Source organism: Aquarana catesbeiana, linkage group LG03 (genome assembly GCF_042186555.1).
Source record: "Aquarana catesbeiana isolate 2022-GZ linkage group LG03, ASM4218655v1, whole genome shotgun sequence".
NCBI classification, from domain to species: Eukaryota; Metazoa; Chordata; class Amphibia; order Anura; family Ranidae; genus Aquarana; species Aquarana catesbeiana.
Genome location: NC_133326.1, coordinates 409,015,989 through 409,039,713, shown reverse-complemented (window position 1 = coordinate 409,039,713; position 23,725 = coordinate 409,015,989). Strand labels below are relative to the sequence as shown.

The 23,725-nt window shown below is 42.2% G+C and overlaps 1 long non-coding RNA gene across 1 annotated transcript in view; it reads right to left on the bottom strand.

Moving 5' to 3' along the window:
- Positions 1–15,589, bottom strand: part of LOC141134575 (uncharacterized) — an 87,482-nt gene extending 71,893 nt beyond the window's left edge. Inside the window, exons 1-2 of the long non-coding RNA XR_012243215.1 lie at positions 15,275–15,589; positions 14,369–15,023 (exon numbers count right to left, since the gene is read on the bottom strand). This is a non-coding gene — a long non-coding RNA (uncharacterized lncRNA). The remainder of the gene's footprint in view (positions 1–14,368; positions 15,024–15,274) is intronic.
- Between the last annotated feature and the right edge of the window lie 8,136 nt (positions 15,590–23,725).

Genomic DNA, 23,725 nt, shown 5'->3' with positions numbered 1-23,725 from the left:
AATGTAATTTGTGATTTTGCTTGTTGCACTGTAATGCAAATACTGCACTTACCGTACAATATTTAGCAAACATCTGTGTGTGTATGAGCTCCTAGTGTTGTTGACAATGAGTTAAACTCAGCTTCTAGTACACTGTGCACAACAATGAAGAGTTTCCACTTTAAAAGCACTTAAAGAAAATTGCAGCAATACTAGAATGACTGGTAACAGATACCTAAAGACTGAAGGCAGAAACAACAAGGTAAATTACATTGTAAATGTACTAATGATTGTAATGAAAATATAGGGATTACAAATGTAAACATTAGAAAGCTGCAATATAATATAATCAACATCAGGACACATTTTGTAATAGATTCACTTTGTTATTTTTATTCACGAAATCTTATATTTTGTATGTCTAATTTGTCATTGCAGGTTAATTATGATCAGTCATTGATATATCATTTTGTGTATTTCAAATTGTAATAATCAAGTAGTGAATTGGTATAAGCTATGGCCTAAACTTTCATTTATGATATAATCTCAGCAAAGAAGTAAAGATTTCAAATCAGTGTTTGCATTTTTCAAAACATGGTACTAGTGAGTGTGTTTTTTTTTCAGCTTTTATCAACATAGAATTAGTAAACGCCCAATGGAAAATCCCAGTTCATAACAAATTTGCAAAGTAGGTTTGAACGCGCTTCTGCTTGTTAGTGAATGAAACGACCCTATCTGTCTATGTTTGATACTGCAGTGGTAAAAAGCATTTCTGAATGGTTAGTACTGAGTATATCACTTAACCACTTTAAAAATTTGTGATCTTTTCAGCACAGACTCATGCTATCTGATCTGTAAAGTCAAATGTTTAGTTCATGAGAAGACCATTCTGAAAGCACAACACCATGTTAATTAGTTAATTATGGACCATAAGTTCAGCAATACTGGGTCTGTAGTTATGATTGTTTTCATGGGTCATCTGGCACAGGAAAAACGTATTGAGAGTGGGGCCAAAGACCTGGGTACAGCTCTGTGCACTTGATAGTTTAAATTTGCCACTGCTTCAGCTGCCAAATGTAATGTAAGACTTACAGAAAAACAGATCCATGTACATTCTATGCAAGCAGATATTGAAGTACAGTAAAAAAAAAAAAATCCAGTAATATATAATTACATATATATAAAAAGGAAAACGGCGCTTAGTGTGTGTAAAGTGAAAATATAGTGAAACAGCGGCACTCACATTAATGTAGACAACATTATAATCAAAATATATAAGCAAAAGTGTTGCGCTGTCACAATTGTAATATATTAACCTCCATGGTTGATAAGTATTAAAGCATAAAGTCCACAAAAATGAATAAAAATTAACAAAATAAAGTGTCCAAAAAAACCCAGCAAAAGTCCTTTTGTGAAGAAAAAGAAGTGTCCCTCAATTCTCAACAGGTGTAACACCCAGTGCTCCCCAAAAGATAGACAGGGCAAACATATCCTCTAACCAGATAATTAGACCCATCAAGGTCTGTATGCGCATCAGTGAGTATTCACCCCTCACTTTGGGTATAAGCCGCCTCCCCTGTTCAGCCTGCTTATTGGATGCCAAGTCATCGCACGCATTGATCCTTTAGGGAACTTCGGATCAGATTATGTGATATGCCAATGGAAGAGGAAAAGACTCATTGCGCAATAAGTCTGTTCCTCTTCCATTGGCATATCACATGATAATTACAAACTGCTGATGGGAAATTAAAGGGCAGCCTGCATACCACAATGCATTTTTGCAGGTTCTAGTCTATCCAAATTCTTGTGCAGGAGTGAAGGAAATCAGAATCATGGTCATGGGAGTGCTTTTCCTGCCAGTAATTTCATCCTTGCTTCCCTTTTCAATAAGATAATATCTCTTTATACCCTTTGATGTTTTAATTTTTAAGTTTGTATACTATTTTTAAACTTTTAAATATGACAAAGGACTCCCAGAACACTTTGGAATAAATAAAAATTACCTGTAGACACTATTTGCACAACTGAAACCATGGATGAATCCATCTGAGATGAATCACTGCTCTGACATATTCAACTGTATGTAAATTGCAGCTTGTGCTACTAAGCACTGTAAACACTTTTTTTTTTCAGTAAAGCGAAAAGAAACCAAAAACTCCAGTAACTGACTAAAAATGCGGCCCTGTGGAGGCTGGGGGCACAGTGGATTTCCCACCCTGAGGTGGCTGACACTATCCCACCCAGACTAGTTGAGTTTTGGGAACTTAATGAAGGCTCCTCGACCCCACAGACGGTCTGGGACACCTTCAAGGCCTATACAAGAGGGCAATATATCTCTATTATCGCTAGTGTCAAGAAACAGCAGGGCCGGGAAACTTACAGGTTACAACAGATGGTAGAGGATCAAACATTAATCTATAGTACAGATCCTACAGCAGCTCATTTTGACGCATTAAATGCCGCCCGCAGTTCACTAAATTTACATTTAACGGAAGTTACAAGATTGGATATGCATAAAGGTAGACAGCGACTATTTGAACAGGGGGACAAGAATGGTCGTTTCCTGGCCATGTTGGCACAGCATGAATATCCATCCACAGTGGTTTCGGGCCTGCGGTCTTCAACTGGGGATAAGGTGACCTCTCAGGTAGAAATCTTACAAATGTTTAAAGCCTTTTACCAAACTCTTTATACCTCTGCTCTTCCCCCCGACTTCCAGCCAGAGATGTTGCAAAACCTTTTAGATCCACTAGCACTTGGCTGGCTGTCGAATGAGGAACGAGAATCGTTGGTACGCCCTATTTCGGCCTTAGAGGTTTTAAAAATTATACGGTCCTTCCCTTTGGGCAAGGCGCCAGGGCCGGATGGTCTTCCTATAGAATTTTATAGGGCACATGCAGCATTTTTGGCACCCATCCTGGCCCAATTATACACCCTCTGCCTATCCAAGGGTGATCTGCCCCTTTCAATGCACCAGGCCTATCTTACTTTGATCCATAAGGACCTTAAGGACCCAGAGCTATGTGCCTCATATAGGCCAATAGCCCTATTGAATAATGACCTGAAAATCTTAACCAAACTGCTGGCTACCCGTCTATATCCATTATTACCTTCGGTTATTGACTCTGATCAAACAGGATTTATGCCTAAAAGGTCAACCGACGTTAATCTTAGGAGACTCTTTACCAATATTCATGCCCAACACAATAACTCCGGTACCAGAGCTATTGCCCTACTAGATATAGAAAAGGCATTCGACACTGTGGAGTGGCCCTTTTTGTGGGAGACTCTACGTCGAATGGGTTTTCCACTACGGTTTATATCATGGTTGCAGGTGATCTATAGGTGTCCCATCTCATCGATTCGTTTGGGCTCCAGACTCTCAACTCCATTTCAACTGTTTCGGGGAACTAGACAGGGCTGCCCTCTTTCTCCGGCTCTATTTGCTCTAGCTATAGAGCCAGTTGCAGAGGCTCTCCGTACATTGCCTCATATTAAGGGGCTTAGGATAGGCATGCTGGAGGAGAGAGTAGCCCTGTATGCTGACGACATGGTTTTATTTTTGGGGGACGCGGGTCCATCACTTCAGGGTGCTCTGTCACTCCTCAACACTTTCTCCATGGTAACGGGCCTCCGGGTAAACTGGCCAAAATCTACTCTATTTCCAATAGATCAAGCAGCCAAATTGACATCCTCTCCAGATAGCCCATTAAAGTGGGTTGACTCCTTTAAATATCTTGGGGTTTGTGTCTCTGCACAAGCCTCAGATTTTCTTAAATTAAACTTGGATCCGGTAGTGGGGGATATGAAAGCTAAACTCAAGGCATGGAATAATCTCCCCCTATCGGTATGGGGAAGGGTCAGCTTGCTTAAAATGAAGGTCATCCCCAAATTCATATATTTATTCCACCATTCCCCGCAGTGGATTCCTAAATCCTTCTTTACTAAACTAAACCAACGCTTTTCAGAGTTTCTCTGGGGCTCCTTACCACCGAGATATAAGTTAACTACACTAATGAGGCCACTATCGCAGGGTGGTATGGCCTTTCCAGATTGCTATAAGTACTTTTTGGCGACACAGCTGGTGACAGTGGTCTGGTGGCTAAATCCTGATAAAACCAATGTGGCCTCCGCTTTGGAGGCCACTGTGGCAGGCTCCTGGGAATCTCTTCAATACCTAATTTACAGAGGCCCATGTGCCCCACACTTATTAACTCCGTCTATGCTTACTACTTTACGGGCCTGGAAAATGGGCTTGGCTATTGAAAAACACAGCCAGATGGGAATTTCCCCTAATACACCCCTATGGCTAAACCCCAATTTACCACATTTTTACAAATCTATTGACCCCCAGATATGGACTAGATATGGTATAAAATTAATCTCACAAGTGGTGTCTTGCACCTCACTGCTTTCTTTTTGTCAGCTTTCCTCCCAGTATAATCTTCCGCAGCACTATCAGTTCCGTTATCTTCAACTTTCGCATGCTTTCGAAGCCCAATTCCCACGTTCGTCCTGTATATTAATACAGTCTAAACTGGAGACTACTCTTAGATCCGGTTGTACAAAAAAACCTATATCTCACATATATCAGCATTTAATCTATGAGTCCTTGCCTCCGTTGGACGGCCTTTTGTCCCGTTGGCAGCGTGACATTCCAGCTTTGAGTGGCGAAGATTGGGATGGTGTTTGGGACTTCCCTTTTAGTTCGCTAGTCTCTATACGTGACAAGTTAGTCCAATTTAAAATAGTCCACCGGGCGTATTTCACTCCCCACAGACTTCATTTGATAAATCCTGCCCACTCCCCTAAGTGTTGGAGATGTAGCTACACCCCCGGAGATTTTTCCCATATCTTTTGGCATTGTCCAAAGATACAACAATTCTGGGGGGAGGTACTAGGCCTAATCAATAAAATTGCATCCACTAATCTACCACTGCCTATGGAGATTTGTATGTTGGGCCTTATAAAAAAATTAGTTCCTGCTGTAGCTAAACGCACGATGATTGGCTTGCTTCTATTTTACGCTAGGAAAACCATAACATTTCAATGGAAGAAGCCCTATCCCCCCACAAATGTCCAGTGGAAACGTTTGGTTAACGATAATCTTCCACTATATAAAGATACCTATCTTAATAGAGGCTGCCAATTGAAATTTAATAAGGTTTGGAGTGGGTGGCTGGAGGAAATGAACATTGCTTACTAATGTTGGACTAGCTTCAGTTACGATACCAAGAATCGACGATTAAATGTAATTCCTAGTTAATAGGTATAGGCCTTTATGGGCAGTGGGGGGGCGGCCCAAAAATTCCAAAAATCCCCTTTTCACTTACATGTTAAAATTGTATTGCATGGATGTATTCCTCTCTTTTTCTTTCCCTTTCATTTTTTTTTTTTTTTTTTTTTTTTACCTGATGTACTTGCGATATTACCTGTACAAGCTAGACAACCAATTTGTATATGTCTTTATGTCTTTGTGTCTTATAAGGAAAATTTGAATAAAAATAAATTTAAAAAAAAAAATATATATATATATTAAAATGCAATATTTCATTGTTACTTTTGTAGAGTTCCTTTAAGATTAGAGAAAAGAAAATATGCACAAAATCACCATACTCTCTGTTCAAACTTAAAGTAGTATTAAACCCAAAACCAAAAATAGATTATATTGCAGCTTACTAGTTTTTAGATGCAATCCCTGCATTCGTTTTCTTTTTTCTGCATTTTCCCTTTATTTTCACCTAGTGATCTAGCCAGTTAGTCTGTTATTTTTTCAACTTTCAACAGACCAAGATGTTCAGCAAGAATGAAGGGTCATAGCATTATGCTGGGGCCCACATGGAATGGCTCAGAGGGGGCTGCAGTTTTCTCTCCTCCTTTTCTATTTATTTCAGGTTGCCATTGGTTGCCACTGTTTCTCCAGGCAGCAACAGCCAGGGGATTGGTAGCAAGGGCCAGCGTCGATTGGAGGGTTTTGGTGGGCGCTAAGCCAGCGCAGAAGGAGCCTATATAAGGGACTAAGAACAGCGGCTCACTGACCGTTTGGAACCAGGACAAGCGACGCAGAGCTCCACAGCATGAAGCGCCATTCACCAAGCAGACGGGAAGCACTCCTGTGTCACCTTCTCGAGAAAGCCAAGGGGGAAGGCGGTGAAGAATGGCTTCTGCAGTGCTTAGGGGAGGAGCAAGGCTCGGCTCCTCTGGCGGGGACACCCTTTGCAAACCCGAAGGCAGAGGAAGGTTTGGTCTCAGTCGGAGGCGGGACTCGGCAACAGCCGGGAAGGAAGAAGAAACGCCAGAGGATAGCGGCTTCGCCTCAGCTGATGAGTGAGAGCTGGCAGTTCCATAACACAGAGTGCGCCTTGTCTGAGGGAGAACAGCGCTACCCAGCTTCCCCATAAGGCAGCAGACAGTGAGCATCCGTCAGTTCTAAATGATGGTGAGCAGTGTCATTTTTCTAATGTCTCTGAAGTGTCACTTCTGATTAATTCTTTGTCAAATATTTTGCAACAGTTTAAAGGGGCACAGTCTATTGGTGCTAGTAATAGTGAACAAGGAGCACAGGTCACTGGTGCAATGAATGTTAATCAACCAAACATTAATGTTGGTCAGTTTCCAGGGGCACAAATGGTTGGTGCAAAGCATAATATATATGCAAGTAAGAATTGTCAGAGGGCACAGTTATCTGGTGCTTCCAAATTTGTTGGAAATGACACTAAAAAAACTGTTTACAGGGGCACATTCTTATGGTGCTATGGAAGACTTACCAGTTAATGATTATATGAATGAAATAAGTTCAGTATGGCAAAATTTAAATGAGCCACAAATTGAAGATGATGACAATTTAAACAGCAATAAGGCTGGTAACCCTCCATTATCTTTTGATTCCGTCCTACCTCTCAGGCCCTCAGCTGTTGCAGTCGGGGAGACTTCTTTTAAGGAACCCCTGCCATGCAAACTATCACCTCTGGGGTTCCATTTAGCTAAGCCTGTTAAAGAAAAGATTTGGAGGGGGGAATTCATTGACATATATAGATAGATAGGACATATATAGATTTTCATTGAATTTATTGACATATATAGATAGATAGGTCTGAAGAAGACAGAAGGAGGGCTATACCAAGGACCTTCCAAAACTGGTTGCAAGCTTTCTGCATTTATGCTGCAGTCATGGGTGAACGTTTTCCTGCGAATTGTTCAGGTTTATTCCAACATTTGGATATTGTTGCCAAGGCTTTTCGTCATTTCGGTGGCTCTGCATGGTTCACATATGATGAGAATTTTCGTCAAAAAATGGCAGTCCACCCCTTCTTACATTGGGGGTCTAAGGACGTGGGTTTATGGTTGAACCTCATGTTACCTCCTAAGCCTCAGTTCACTCCAAGGTTGGTGTCTAACCCTCAGTCTGCATTTCGTAAAGGATTTTGTGTTTCCTTCAATGAGGGACAGTGCAAGTTTCTCACGAATTGCAGATATAAGCACTCATGCTCCTATTGTAATGGGAGCCATCCGGCTAGTAGATGTTTTCACAAATCTGCAGCAGCAACCTTTCAACCACTTCCCGGTCACGCTCATGGGAAGAGCCTTGACTCCGGTGAACCTAACAAGCATGCTCCTGTGGTTAGAGCGTTATCCAGATCGCAGGATGGCGTCTCTGCTAACTGAAGGTTTCAGAGATGTTTTTTTGGTCCCTGCTTTCAAGGGCACAGGCTGTTCCATGGTTCAGAATTTGAAATCTGTTTATACTCATGCGTCGGTGGTTCAAGACAAAATTTCCAAGGAACTGGCGGAAGGGAGAATTGCAGGCCCTTTTTCTTCTCTGCCATTTCGTAATTTTAGGCTCTCACTGATAAGGTTAGTTCCTAAAAAAGAACAGGGTTATTATCGTATGATACATCACCTTTCATATCCAGTGGACTCCTCTTTGAATGATGAAGTGGCCGGTGTTGAAACTCCGGTTTGTTATTCATCCTTCGATGAGGCTTTGGTTATTTTAAGGTATCACGGACAGGGTGCTCTGCTAGCCAAAGCAGATATTAAGCATTTTGGCTGCTCCTGGTCCATCCGAAAGGATTCAATTCTTTGAGTTTTAAATTTTTCAAAACAAACTGAAAAATTCAGAAAAAAAAAATCAATTGCTGCCACTCTGCCATCAAGCACAGCTACTGTGCCCATCAATTGCTGCCACTGTGCCCATCAATTGCCGCCACTGTGCCATCAAACACAGCTACTGTGCCCATCAATTGCCGGCACTGTGCCAACAAACACAGCTACTGTGCCCATCAATTGCCGCCACTGTGCCGTCAAACGCAGCCACTGTGCCATCAATTGCCGCCACTGTGTCATCATAGGCAGTTACTGTGCCATCAATTGCCACCACTGTGCCATCATACGCAGCTACTGTACCCACTGGCCCACAGGAGAAACTGACAGGTGGACCTGATTGCAAAGCTTGGGTGAAAAATTATCAAAGGAGAGTGGTTTGGGGGGTGGTAACAATGCAGCTTGGCTGTGTGTTTTCACTGTCCCATCCCCCCATCACATGTGTAAAGTGGCATCTCATTGTGTGCTCATGGTCATTATCATTATGATGATCAGAGCACAGCAGGTGCTGGTATGGCTCTGTCAATGTAACCTGCCGTTGGGTGCTGACTTTGTTATGGCTGTGCTGTGTTATAGTCTGTAACACACAGTACAGCCATATATTAAGAAAGTCAGCACCCAACAGCATGTTACACTGACAGAGCCATACAGCACCTGCTATTCTCTGATCATCATAATGATAATGACCGTGAGCACACAATGGGGAGTCTGGGGACTGAGCCTCAGCCTATGTAAGTGTGTGCAGGGGGATTGCTTGCCTGTGGACCAGCGTCGGGATTACTCTTTCTTTCAGCCTCCTCAGTGATTATTCTCTCCCTCAGGCTGTAGCACGGCACTTACTGAGGGAAGGGAGCCGCATTACATTGAATCCATCCGCCGAGGAAAGCATACAGTGAGCACAAGGTACACTGATGCAGAGCAGGGATTGTATGCTTCCATATATATATTATGCCCAAAAATGGAGAAAAAGTCCCTCTTCTTCTCTTACCTCCTGGGCCCCTCTATTAACCTGATGGGGCCCAGGAAGTTACTATATACCTTGCCAATCAAGCAGGTGCAGGTTAATAAAGTTATTTAGCTAATTTGTTTTTTTTTAGCTAAAAATCTGCTCGAGCCCCCGCTGCTGGCCAGGCCCTGTACAATAGGGCTGGCTGTACTGCCCTATCAGTGGCCCTGGACATGGGCGTCGCCAGCATAAGAGAGTGCAAGAGTTGACAACAGAAGCCAAAGCAAAATTACCGGAGCTAGTTGGGGATATCAGGCAGGAGAGAAGACAAAATCACGTTTCCCTCAACCTGAACAATCCCTTAGTGAGTGACATTTTGTCAAAGCTTGTATATGTTTCTCAAGTAACTTGATGTGGACAGGGAGAAGCATTGCATAGAAAGTATATGCCACTCTTTCAAGCTGCTCCTGGTGGAAGCTTTCTAGGCACTGCTCTTCCCGGTCCACACATGCACTATTCTACAGCAGGCACTGTTCCTTCTGGTTTTCCTATCCACCAATCTGCAACTGTGGCATGTCAATCTTCATCCTTCCACCAAGCCACACCTTCTCTATGTCTGTCAACACCTTCATACCATACATATTTGAATCCTGATCCCTCCCAATCCCCATCTTTCCCCAACTATGACCAGTTTAGGTTTATTTATTTTTGTTTATTTTTGTAAAAGGAACTTTTTTACCTATTGGCCAATTGTTCTGGCCTTTTTTCTTTTTGCCAAATGTTCTGGCTAACAATTCTATTTAATAATATACTTAAAATATAATATAATATTTAAAAAATAGCCTTTTTTATATTTATTAAAGGAATGCTGTTGTTGTCTATTTTTTTTCAGTGAAATTTCAAACACATTACATCATACATGTTTATGCGTATGGAGTAATGTGTCTATTTGAATGGCCGCTTTACCTCACACGAATGAAAACTACATTATACATGTTTATGCATGTGGGGTAATGCATTTATTTGAATAGCTGCTTTACCTTGCATGCATGAAAACAACATCACACATATTCATGTGTTTGGGGTATTGTGTCCATTTGAATGGCTGCTTTACCTCACATGGATGAAAACCACATCACACATGTTCATGCAGAAAGAAGAAAAACACGCAGATCTGTACACCCAACTATTATCACATACAACCTCTTCCCCCCATCCTATAAAACCAAACGGGAAACTGATCTAAACCTCCAACCAGATACACTAAACTGGGCTCACATATAGCAGGCTACTAAATCGGCTACACCAAATATAGTAGCTCTAGAGACTGACTACAAGGTGTTTACCAGATGGTACCTAGTACCCGCTAGGATTTCAAAATTCCTCCCTCAGTACCCCGCTAACTGCTTTCGAGGATGTGCCAATTTGGGTACACACTTACAGATTTGATGGTATTGTCCCATAGTCAGTGCTTTTTGGTCCGAAATATTCAAAATTCTCACTACCATATTCAAAATCACAATACTACCTGGCCCAATGGTAGCGATCCTGAATAACAAACCACAAACCCTAACTCACCGCCAATTCAAACTCCTACTATTGATAACCTTGGCTGCAAAACAAACTATTGCAAAAGCATGGAAAACACCCACATTATGTATGATATCAGTCAAACACCGAGTAACACAAGCAATGATTCACGCCAAAATAGAGGTCGATCTTATTAGATAAAGTTCCCATGTTTGAATCATTATGGCTTCCTTGGATTGAACACCACCTTCCACCTTGTCTTGATCACTCACTTATATTTTCCTGAGGATACTTACCAATCTCACATATTACCACCTGTGTACCATTCTGAATTTACTAACATATCGCTCTCATCTGGAGCAATCTCCCCCTCAATTCCTTCATACATCCCCTCCCTTTTTTTTCACACCTTTCCCCCTTCCTATATATATGAATCCAAGATAATTAATTAGCTATATATTACCTAATGATATCTCTACAAAGGAGATTCTTGGGACGGTCTGATTAGTTATCCTTCTTCCCGGGAATAACCAAGCCACATGGATGGATCTTGGTCCTGGATTGTTTACTTACCTCCCCCTGCTATCCCGATGATAACCATTCTTTTACTCTATAAGACGCTGGATCTCCTCCAACCCTGAGTCTTGATGTTATCATTCTTTCTTTGGATTCAATTTATCTCACAATATTGTACATGTTTATTCTTACTTAAGAAATATTTTTAAAAGTATACTTCAAGTTACAAACTCATATGAAAATATTTACCTTCTGTTAAGATATTGGGAAGCCTTATTTCATATATTTGTACATCTTGTTTACCTACAAACTCATTGTATGATTTCTTCTATTGCATTATTCTCAATAAAAATATTTGAAAAGGAGAAAGAAGAAAAACACAAAAAGGACAAACTATATTATTTTATAGAGCATTGAGAACATTCAAAGGTAACTGGTATCAAGAGGAATCAAACTAGAAAACATCAGCGAGCTGATTTATAATGTTCCTAACATGAGAAGTGGAGCGCAAGTATATGAACTGAATATTCTGTGCAGGGTTTGTGGGGCAGGTTCAGTGTAGATGTGCTCTTTGTCAATTAGAGAACTACGGTATCTCACAAAAGTGAGTACACCCCTCACATTTTTGTAAATATTTTATTATATCTTTTCATGTGACAACACTGAAGAAATGACAATTTGCTACAATGTAAAGTAGTGAGTGTAAAGCTTGTATAACAGTGTAAAATTGCTGTCCCCTTAAAATAACAACACAGAGCCATTAATGTCTAAACCGCTAGCAACAAAAGTGAGTATCCCCTAAGTGAAAATGTCCAAATTGGGCCCAAAGTGTCAATATTTTGTGTGGCCACCATTATTTTCCAGCGCTGCCTTTACCCTCTTGGGCATAGAGTCCACCAGAGCTTCACAGGTTGCCACTGAAGTCCTCTTCCACTCCTCCATGACAACATCACAGAGCTGGTGTTTGTTAGAGACCTTGCGCTCCTCCACCTTCCGTTTGAGTATGCCCCACAGATGCTCAATAGGGTTTAGGTTTGGAGACATGCTTGGCCAGTCCATCACCTTTACCCTCAGCTTCTTTAGCAAGGCAGTGGTCATCTTGGAGGTGTGTTTGGGGTCATTATCATGTTGGAATACTGCTCTGTGGCCCAGTCTCTGAAGAGAGGGGATCATGCTCTGCTTCAGTATGTTATAGTACATGTTAGCATTCATGGTTCCCTCAATGAACTGTAGCTCCCCAGTGTCGGCAGCACTCATGCAGCCCCAGACCATGACACTCCCACCACCATGCTTGACTGTAGGCAAGACACACTTGTCTTTGTACTCCTCACCTGGTTGCCGCCACACACGCTTGACACCATCTGAACCAAATAAGTTTATCTTGGTCTTATCAGACCACAAGACATGGATCCAGTAGTCCATGTCCTTAGTCTGCTTGTCCTCAGCAAACTGTTTTCCGGCTTTCTTGTGCATCAACTTTAGAAGAGGTTTCCTTCCAGGATGACCAATTTGATGCAGTGTGCGGTGTATGGTCTGAGCACTGACACTGACCCCCTACCCCTTCATCCTCTGCAGCAATGCTGGCAGCACTCATACGTCTATTTCCCAAAGACAACCTCTGGATATGACGCTGAGCCCGTGCACTCAACTTCTTTGGTCGACCATGGCGAGGCCTGTTTTGAGTGGAATGGTCTTGGCCACCATGCTGCAGCTCAGTTTCAGGGTCTTGGCAATCTTTGTATAGCTTAGGCCATCTTTATGTAGAGCAACAATTTTTTTTTTCAGATCCTCAGAGAGCTTTTTTGCCATGAGGTGCCATGTTGAACTTCCAGTGACCAGTATGAGAGAGTGAGAGCAATAACACCAAATTTAACACACCTGCTGTCCATTCACACCTGAGACCTTGTAACACTAACGAGTCACATGACACCGGAAAGGGAAATGGCTAATTTGGCTCAATTTGGACATCTTCACTTAGGGGTGTACTAACTTTTGTTGCCAGTGGTTTAGACATTAATCACTTGCCGACCGGCTCACGCCGATATACGTCGGCAGAATGGCACTCCTGCGTAAACTGACGTACCTGTCAGTCCGCAAAAGCAGAAAAGTGGGTGCGCGCCGCAGGAGCGTGCCCGTGGGTCCCACAGACTCCATGTCTGCCGGCGACCAGCAATCGTGGGGAGAAGAGGCATAATGGGGAAATGCCTATGTAAACAAGGCATTTCCCTGTCTTGCCTAGTGACATGACAAAGATCTTCTGTTCCCTTTCATCGGGAACAGTGATCTCTGTCATGTCAGTGGTAGCCCATTCCCCCAACAGTTAGAACATGTTGAGGAAACACACTTAACCCCTTGATCGCCCCCTAGTGTTAATCCCCTTCCCTGCCAGTGACATTTATACAGTAATCAGTGGTTATTTTTAGCTCTGATCACTGTATAAATGTCAATGGTCCCAAAATAGTGTCAACAATGTCCGATCTGTCCGCCCCAATGTCGCAGTCCTGATAAAAATCGCAGATCACCACTATCACTAATAAAAAAACAATAACAATAAAAATGGCATAAATCTATCCCCTATTTTGTAGACGCTATAACTTTTGCGCAAACCAATCAATATACACTTATTGCAATTTTTTTTACAAAAAATATGTAGAAGAATACATATTGACCTAAACTGGGGAAGACATATATATATATATATATATATATATATATATATATATATATATATATATATATATATATATTTTTTTTTTTTTTTTGGGGGGGGGATATTTATTATAGCAAAAAGTTAAAAATATTGCTTTTTTTCTTTTTCAAAATTGTCAGTCTTTTTTTTGTTTATAGCGCAAAAAATAAAAAAGAGATGATCAAATGCCACCAAAAAAAGCTCTATTTGTGGGAAAAAAAGGATGACAATTTTGTTTGGGTACAGTGTTGCACGACCACGCAATTGTCAGTAAAGCCACACAGTGCCATATCGCAAAAAATGCTCTGGTCATTAAGTGGATAAAATCTTCCAGGGCTGAAGTGGTTAATGGCTTTGTGTTAAGTTACTTTGAGTAGACAGCAAATTTACACTGTTATGCAAGCTGTACACTCACTACAAAAAAGTGAGTGTAATAACACGCAAAGTGTTATTTTTTCAGTGTTGTCACATGAAAAGATATAAAAAAATATTTACAAAAATGTGAGGGGTGTACTCACTTTTGTGAGATACTGTATGTAGCATGCAGCAGGCCAGCACTATTTTAATTCCCAACATCCTATTGAATGACAGATAAATGTACACACCTCTTTGCAGTACATACTCCAAATGCGCATCCCTTGTCAGGCACGGCTTAGTCTATAGTTGAATATTTTTTGCTTGTAACTAAGTCAATGTCCACTCTAGTGCCACATTAGATTTTCTGCTAGTCTAAAAGCTTCATCAGTTACGATCACAAGTAGAAGACTTGGCTCTGTTGTGCACGGAAGAGGCCTCCTTGTCGGAATCCTGAGACGCCTTCATATGTGCCCAATTACAGACTCTCAGAAGATCCTTGCATCCCCTGACTCCCGTAGGCCCCCACATCAATGCATATGAAGCGCAGGTGAGCATCCTCCAATCCCAAGAGTACTATGGAAAAGTATTTCAAATAATTGAAATAGCGTGAACCAGACTTGGGTGGTATTTTCAGTAGTGTTTTCTGTCCAGGGCTCCTATGCAATTGGGAAACTGAGTCTTCTGCCAAAATTAATCAGCAACCTTTTTCCACATCTCTTCCATTGGCTGAGACATACTGTAATGACGTTATGTACCTCCTCCCATAGTTGCAAGTAAGTTTCCCCAATCATTTTTGCCACTGTGTTCACACCCATCAGAAAGTAATGGTATACGGATGAAAAAGTTTGTCCTGTTGCCAGATAATGGTGCAGGGATGCAACAATTTGTCCTGTTGCCAGATACCTATAATAGAAAAAAATTATCATAAAAAATTGACCATATACAAAAATTGACCATGGAAAAAAAAGAAAAAAATATTAAAAAAGGAGCTATTTAAAAAAAAATACCAATTTAAATTGTTATGGGAAAACAGGACCATTTATTAAAAAAAATATGAACACCCCAAAAAATGCAAAATTAATTAAAAAAATTATTGACGCAAATATAAAAAAAAAAATTTGACTTTTACATAATTACATAATTAAGGTACCTACACACATCCTTGTAAAGCTGAAGAACTTTTTGAGATAATTCCACAGCTGAACGTACATGTTAGCGAAGTATTCTGAAGAAATTCACTGAGACATCAAAGGATGAGTCGAGTAGTGACAAACTATGTTCCTCTCGTGCAATTCTCTCTGTCTTCTGACCCACCGCAACAGTATCAGCAGAAGTATTTCTTCAATCTTGTTCATGACTGTATCATACTGAACGCAGCCAAGAAACACAGATAGTGTATAACCCTGATAGTATTATTGTTAAGTAACTATTTAATAATGCATTGTGGGCATTTGGGAGTGATCAGGGTGTTATTTTAGAAAAATGCTTAAACATGTCAGCAATGTGCATATAAATGTGCTAATCTAACACTACCCTCGCCCCAGACATACAGTGCTGCTTTACACAGGTGCCTTTGTTGCTCCTCCAAAGAGTGGAGATACACGAAGGCACTGCTGAATATTAGACCCCTTTCACACCTCGGGCGTTTTTCAGGCGCTACAGCGCTAAAAATAGCGCTTGCATAGCGCCTGAAAAAAGCAGCTCCATTTACTCCAGTGTGAAAGCCTGAGGGCTTTCACACTGGAGCCGTGCGCTGGCAGGGCGACACAAAAAGTCCTGCCAGCAGCTTCTCTGGAGCGGTGAAGGAGCGGTGAATTCAACCGCTCCTCCACCGCTGCTCCCCATTAAAATCAATGGGGCAGCACTGCGATACCGCCGGCAAAATGCTGCTCCGGCTGTGTTTTTCGGGCGGATTTAACCCCTTTTCGGCCGCTAGCGGGGGGGTTAAAACTGCCCCGCTAGCGGCCGAATAGCGTCGCTAAAACGATGGTTAAAATAGCGCAGCTTTACCGCTGACGCCCTAGGTGGCTCGGTGTGAAAGGGGTCTAAAGGGAAAAAAAAGAATACTAAAGTATTGCAGCCACCACATCTAAGGAATGGGAAGCTGCAATACTTTATACTACTTTTTTGTCTTTGGTGTTAATATCACTTTCATTCCCAGACACCTGCAATCTGTTCCACTGGTCATATGGTGGGGAGGAAGCCGGATAGGTAAATCGTTTGGGAAATCTAAACAAGATTCTAGAGAGATTGTAAAATGGGATTGTAAAAGTCAGCTTCAGTGACTATGTATACCTGCTTTTGTTCACATTCTTCCTATAAAAGTAAATAGCTTAGAAGGAGGTCAAATGTAGGTCAGAAGGAAGTCAACTGCAAGTCAAATTTCACCTGTGAAAGAACTTGGAACTTGTGTCTCAATCTGATCTTAAATGTAAGCACACAAAATAAAAAGCACAATAAATGTGCAAGTCTATTCTAGCACGTAGGTTAACCTCCCTCACAATGGTTCCTGTATGACAGTCTAAACAATTCCCATATATGGACATACCATACTTCCTGCTTACTTATTTGATTCCTTCAGCCATGTGCCTGATCCTGACCTTGGCCTGTTTCTCACATGCGGTTCTTACCTGCCTGTTATTACATCCTGAACTACCAGCTCTCCCTTCACTTCCTGGCTCAGGCATCCAGCTGTGTCAAGCATTGAGCTGTCTGCTTGCCAAGGTTCAGCATGCCTTTGCTTGGTTCTTTACAGACTTCAGCATTCCTGGAGATTCTGCAAGTTTTGAGCCTACTTTCAGCCTCCATGCAGCTCCCCATTCTCACACTCCCTGGTGTTGTTCAGGAGGCACAAGGGAAGCTCCTTCGTCAACTTTGGTCTCCTTTGACTACATATTGCTAACTATACTTTCAAAGGCTTCTGGCACCCCCAAAATACAAGCAAAGCACTGTGCAGCCTGGAACCAGCCTGTACATTCTTCTGTGCTGCTCATCCTGTAAAAGTAGTGAACCATATCTGTAAGGTGAGGATAAGATGATAATAGAGAATGATTCCCAGCATGGTGGAGATTTGACTCACATGCCTGCAACTTGCATACATGGCCTGGTATATTACAAGATGAGCAGTGCTGGATGATATAAATATTCAATGTCTGTGTAATTATTGTTAGTGTCTTACATCTGTCTGAGGCTGAGGGCCAGTGTTGACTGACTTTTTATTGCATGAGAACTGTTTTTCTCCCTATACCAGTCATTGGTAACTCAAAGCAGATTAAAGCAAGTTAATGCAGCTTATAAGGAGTTCAACTGCAGGTCATGAATTATGGAGTTTTACCCCCCCCCCCCCCCAAACCACAAATGTAAATGAACCAGTGTTGCCAACCGTCAGTATTTTTACTGACAGCCAGTAAAAAACCGACACTTTTCTCCTGCCAGTAAATGCCAGTGACAGGAAACGGTTGCCAGTAAAAAAAATATGGCTGTGACGTTCGGCTTGGAACTGGGCATGTGCAGTTCTGGTCCGGAGCCAGCTGAAGGCATTCCGAGTACCTGCTACAGTGTGTTCAGGCGGTGCCAGGTCTGGTGGAGGTGGTGCCTGAGTGTGTCATGTGATGTCATGGTGCCAGGGAGCTGAGTGGAGTGGCCGGTGCCTTGTGTTGGTCTGTGGGATGCAAGCAAGGCAAGCCGGGAGCGGGACTGTCAGTGCTGTTTGGAATGGAGTGTACTAAAGGGACCACCTGATGTGGAGAGAGATTGCCACTGTTAGGCCCCTTTCACACGTGATGATCCGACCCGTGAACATCCGCTTGCTCAGCGGGGATCGCTCCGTTGGCTCAGCTCCGTTGATCCCCGCTGAGCCAGCTGAGCCGGCAGATGCACACTGTGCAGGGACCGTCCTGTCAGATCTCTGCTCTCCCCTATGGGGGATCGAATGAACACGGACCGTCTGTCCGTGTTCATCCGATCTGCTCTGCAGACGGATAGAAAAATAGGATTGTCTTCTGTTCATCTGCTGACACCCGCTATCCCATAGGGATGCATGTATGTCCGTATTTCATCCGAAAACGGATGGATGAAATACTGACATACGGTCCGCACTTGTGAAAGGGGCCTTACTCAGGAGGGTACATGTCATTGAGGCATCATCATCATCTGTGCTGTCCCTGAGCTACTTACTTACTATTTTGAAAATAAAATAGAAAATATGTTTTTGCCTTAATATCTACCCTAAATCACATTGCTAATGGGGTGGGCGACTACATGGCAAATGAGGTTCAATGTAGAAAAATGTAAAATAATGCATTTGGGTGGCAAAAATATGAATGCAATCTATACACTGGGGGGAGAACCTCTGGGGGAATCTAGGATGGAAAAGGACCTGGGGGTCCTAGTAGATCATAGGCTCAGCAATGGCATGCAATGCCAAGCTGCTGCTAATAAAGCAAACAGAATATTGGCATGCATTAAAAGGGGGATTAACTCCAGAGATAAAACGATAATTCTCCCGCTCTACAAGACTCTGGTCCGGCCGCACCTGGAGTATGCTGTCCAGTTCTGGGCACCAGTCCTCAGGAGGGATGTACTGGAAATGGAGCGAGTACAAAGAAGGGCAACAAAGCTAATAAAGGGTCTGGAGGATCTTAGTTATGAGGAAAGGTTGCGAGCACTGAACTTATTCTCTCTTGAGAAGAGACGCTTGAGAGGGGATATGATTTCAAATTACAAATACTGTACTGGTGACCCCACAATAGGGATAAAACTTTTTCGCAGAAGAGAGTTTAATAAGACTCGTGGCCACTCATTACAATTAGAAGAAAAGAGGTTTAACCTTAAACTACGTAGAGGGTTCTTTACTGTAAGAGCGGCAAGGATGTGGAATTCCCTTCCACAGGCGGTGGTCTCAGCGGGGAGCATTGATAGCTTCAAGAAACTATTAGATAATCACCTGAATGACCGCAACATACAGGGATATGTAATGTAATACTGACACATAATCACACACATAGGTTGGACTTGATGGACTTGTGTCTTTTTTCAACCTCACCTACTATGTAACTATGTAACTATGTAATTGCATATTGTACTTGTTTGTAGCCTAAATACTGAAATTTGCACTTAATAATGCACTTGTAATTTTGTAACTTTTGGAAATGCCAGTAAAAACTTGCTGTGCCAGTAAATTTTGAATGTTGTGTCAGTAAATTTCAATCTGGTAGATTGGCAACACTGAAAGGAACCCTTACTGTTCTGAGCCCCCTATAAGGCTGCTTTTACACTGATGTGCTGCAGTTTACCTACATGGCAGGTGCAGCACAGTGCACCTGCGGCTTTCCTGCGGGTTAGCTGCACTGAGCCATAGACTTCTATTACATCTTGCGGGTGTGGTGCACTTTCAGAAAGAGCATCAAGCCTATAGGATCTAATAGAAGTCTATGGCTCAGTAAAGCTGACTCGCAGGAAAGCCGCAGGTGCACTGTGCTGCACTTGCGGATCAGTGTGAAAGCAGCCCAATAACCCTTTTTTTATAAATGCTAATATGCCCATTGCAAAAGTACAGTGTATGTGATGTTTAATACACTGACCCTTTCCTCTTCCAGCTTCTGCTGACATCGCTCTTCAGGCTACTAGAAAGGTACCAGGAGAATTGCACTTGATATTACTCAGCCTGGGACAGGAGCCAGTGCTACAGAGAAATCATCAGCTTATGCGGCTTCTGCTTACTCAGCTGCTGACGCCAGCTCCGTGCACTCTGATGCTCTGCAATGGCGTGTTGGCAACCCATTGATTGTGATCTGGGCATACCATCCCAAAGCATGGGCATGCACTTATCTTGTCTGAGGTCACGGGCCATTTTAGATGGCTCTGTGGGCCACATGTTGTCCGTTGGCACCCTGGCCAAGTGGCCATAAGGGGTCCCAAAGCATCCCTGCTTTGCTGGATATTTTAAAAGAATAGTGACATTTCACAAAAGCAGGTCAACATCTCTTAACAGGCTGTCATGAATAATTCTGTTTGTACCCTTCTCCACTCCCTGGAAAATGGCTGCATACAGATGCTGCCTTGCTGGGACCAGGGGTGTTGAGTGCAAATAAAGGGGCTTTCACACTTATACCTACTGTGCCAAGTTTTTAGAGGGTATATTCATTTTTTTTCTATATAAATTATTTTCTTTATCTATTATGCTCAGAAATACAGTATTTATGTTTTTTTTTTTACTGTACTCATGTACTCAAGCTCCAATCTACTCACAGCTGAATCCAGTTGGTGGCAGCCCCCCCCCCCCCCCCCCCCCCCCATCTATGCGTCTGCCCCCTAATCTACATGCGGGGCGCCGGACGCAATTTTATTTCTATTTTTTGAAGCACGTGATTAGAGCCAGAGGCCAGAGCCACTGACTGAATCAGAAGTAGAGTCAGAAGTTGTTGCCCTTTCCTCCCTCTCTGTTTTTGTTCTGTTCAGATGGGAGTTTTCATGAAAGTTTGAAGACAATCTGGTGTCTGTGGCAGGAGTTTATATAAAATAGCTTTAAAAGATAAAAAACCTCAAACAAAACAATTACATTTGAATCAAAACCAACCAATAAGATATCAAAGTTTTGAATCAAAACCAACCAATAAGATATCAAAGTATATATAAAAAAAAAACTGAATCCAATGCTGTACCTGCAGTAACAATTTTCTGTCACTAGATGCCACTAGTTTCCTGGGATAATTGCTGGGAAGTGTACAGCCTCAGGCACACTTAGGCTCCATTCACACTAATGCGTTTTTTGATGCATTTTGCAGAAATGCATGGGAATTTTTTAACATGGGTTCTTATGGAACATGTTCACATCAATGCATTTTTTGTCTCTGCATTTTTGGAAAGGGTCGGGGACTTTTTTTCATGCAAAATGTAGCGTTTTGCATGTAATAGAATTCAATGGACCCACATCCAAAAACGCAAGTATCGCGTTTTTACCGGCGTTTTTGTCCACGTTTTTGCCACGTTTTTGCTGCATTTTGCATTTTTTTCTTTCTTTTTTCTTACACTGTATACAGTATAAAAAAAAAACACTGAAAAAAAAATACTCAAAAGCGTTAAAGGCGTATGTTCAAAAACGCGGCAAGCACCGCAAACAGCACTGCAGAAACGCTCAAAAGCAACATGCATAGGTGTGAATCGAGTCTTAGGCCTAATGTACACAGGATGTTTTTCAACCTCTCCTGAACAATTTCACGATCCTGAATTTGCTGCGTTTACATTTAGAAACATTTTTTTTTTAATATTCAAAAATTATAAACACGTTTACAAGCTGTTACAGGCGTTTGGTGTTTCATAATAAGGCTTACCTGTAGCTACCCTGGATATCCCCTAAATCTGAAACGGTTTAGGAGATATCCCCTGTATTTGCATGTGCCAACATCATCGGCACATGCGCACTGAATCAAACTGAAGCAAGGGCATGTATGTGCCGTTGCTTCAGTTAGACTGTGTCGTTACTGGCCGCTCGCAGTTCCGGCAATCACGGTTCCGGCAAATCACATCGCCGGAGCCCGCGATACCCAGAAGTAACTCCGAGAGCGATGTGCTGGCCGGAGCGGTGAGCGAGGACCGCTGGGGGGGCTTCGTACTATGCTTTGCATACTAGCTCATTATGCCTTTATCTTGCAGGTTAGGTTTTTTATTTTCTTTTTATTGGGTTTACAACCACTTTAAGCTCAAAAACGCCTGTTTTACAGGTGTTTGACGTTTTTTTCTGCTCTAAATACCCCCTCTATGTTTATTTATTTCAGGTACTTATATAACGCCCTCAATTTACGCAGCACTTTACATATACAGTATCTCACAAAAGTGAGTACCCCCTCACATTTTTGTAAATATTTTATTATATATTTTCATGTGACAACAAGAAATGACACTTTGCTACAATGTAAAGTAGTGAGTGTACAGCTTGTGTAAATTTGCTGTCCCCTCAAAATAACTGAACACACAGCCATTAATGTCTAAACCGCTGGCAATAAAAGTGAGTACACCCCTAAGTGAAAATGTCCAAATTGGGCCCAATTAGCCATATTCCCTCCCCATGTGTAATGTGACTCGTTAGTGTTACAAGGTCTCAGATGTGAATGGGGAGCAGGTATAATAAATTTGGTGTTATCGCTCTAACTCTCTCATACTGGTCACTGGAAGTTCAACATGGCACCTCATGGCAAAGAACTCTATGAGGATCTGAAAAAAAGAATTGTTGCTCTACATAAAGATGGCCTAAGCATAAGTTGCAGCATGGTGGCCAAGACCATACAGCAGTTTAACAGGACAGGTTCCACTCAGAACAGGCCTCGCCATGGTCAACCAAAGAAGTTGAGTGCACGTGCTCATATCCAGAGGTTGTCTTTGGGTATGAGTATGAGTGCTGCCAGCATTGCTGCAGTGGTTGAAGGGGTGGGGGGGTCAGCCTGTCAGTGCTCAGACCATACGCTGCACACTGCATCAAATTGGTCTGCATGGCTGTCGTCCCAGAAGGAAGCCTCTTCTAAAGATGAGGCACAAGAAAGCCTGCAAACAGTTTAATGAAGACAAGCAGACTCTTCAACCTCTGCAGCAATGCTGGCAGCACTCATACCCAAAGACATCCTCTGGATATGACACTGAGCACGTGCACTCAACTTCTTTGTCGACCATGGTGAGGCCTGTTCTGAGTGGAACATGTCCTGTTAAACTGCTGTGAGGTTTTGGCCACCGTGCTGAAGCTCAGTTTCAGGGTCTTGACAATCTTCTTATAGCCTAGGCCATCTTTATGTGGAGCAACAATTTTTTTTTTTCAGATCCTCAGAGAGTTCTTTGCCATGATGTGCCATGTTGAACTTCCAGTGACCAGCATGAGAGAGTGAGAGCGATAACACCAAGTTTATTACACCTGCTCCCCATTCACATCTGAGTCACATCTGAGACCTTGTAACACTAACGAGTCACATGACACATGGGGAGGGAATATGGCTAATTGGGCCCAATCTGGACATTTTCACTAAGGGTTGTACTCACTTTTGTTTCCAGTGGTTTAGACATTAATGGCTGTGCGTTGAATTATTTTTTACAAGCTGTACACTCACTACTTTACATTGTAGCAAAGTGTAATTTCTTCAGTGCTGTCACATGAAAAGATATAAAATATTTACAAAAATGTGAGGGGTGTACTCACTTTTGTGAGATACTATATCTATCTATCTATCTATCTATCTATCTATCTATATATATATATATATTTTGATTTTGAAAGCAAAGTGTAATGCCCCGTACACACGGTCGGATTTTCCGACGGAATATGTGTGATAGGACCTTGTTGTCGGAAATTCCGACCGTGTGTGGGCTCCATCACACATTTTCCATCGGAATTTCCGACACACAAAGTTTGAGAGCAGGCTATAAAATTTTCCGACAACAAAATCCGTTGTCGGAATTTCCGATCGTGTGTACACAAATCCGACGGACAAAGTGCCACGCATGCTCAGAGTAAATAAAGAGATGAAAGCTATTGGCTACTGCCCTGTTTATAGTCCCTACGTGTTTTACGTCACCGCGTTCAGAACGATCGGATTTTCCGACAACTTTGTGTGACTGTGTGT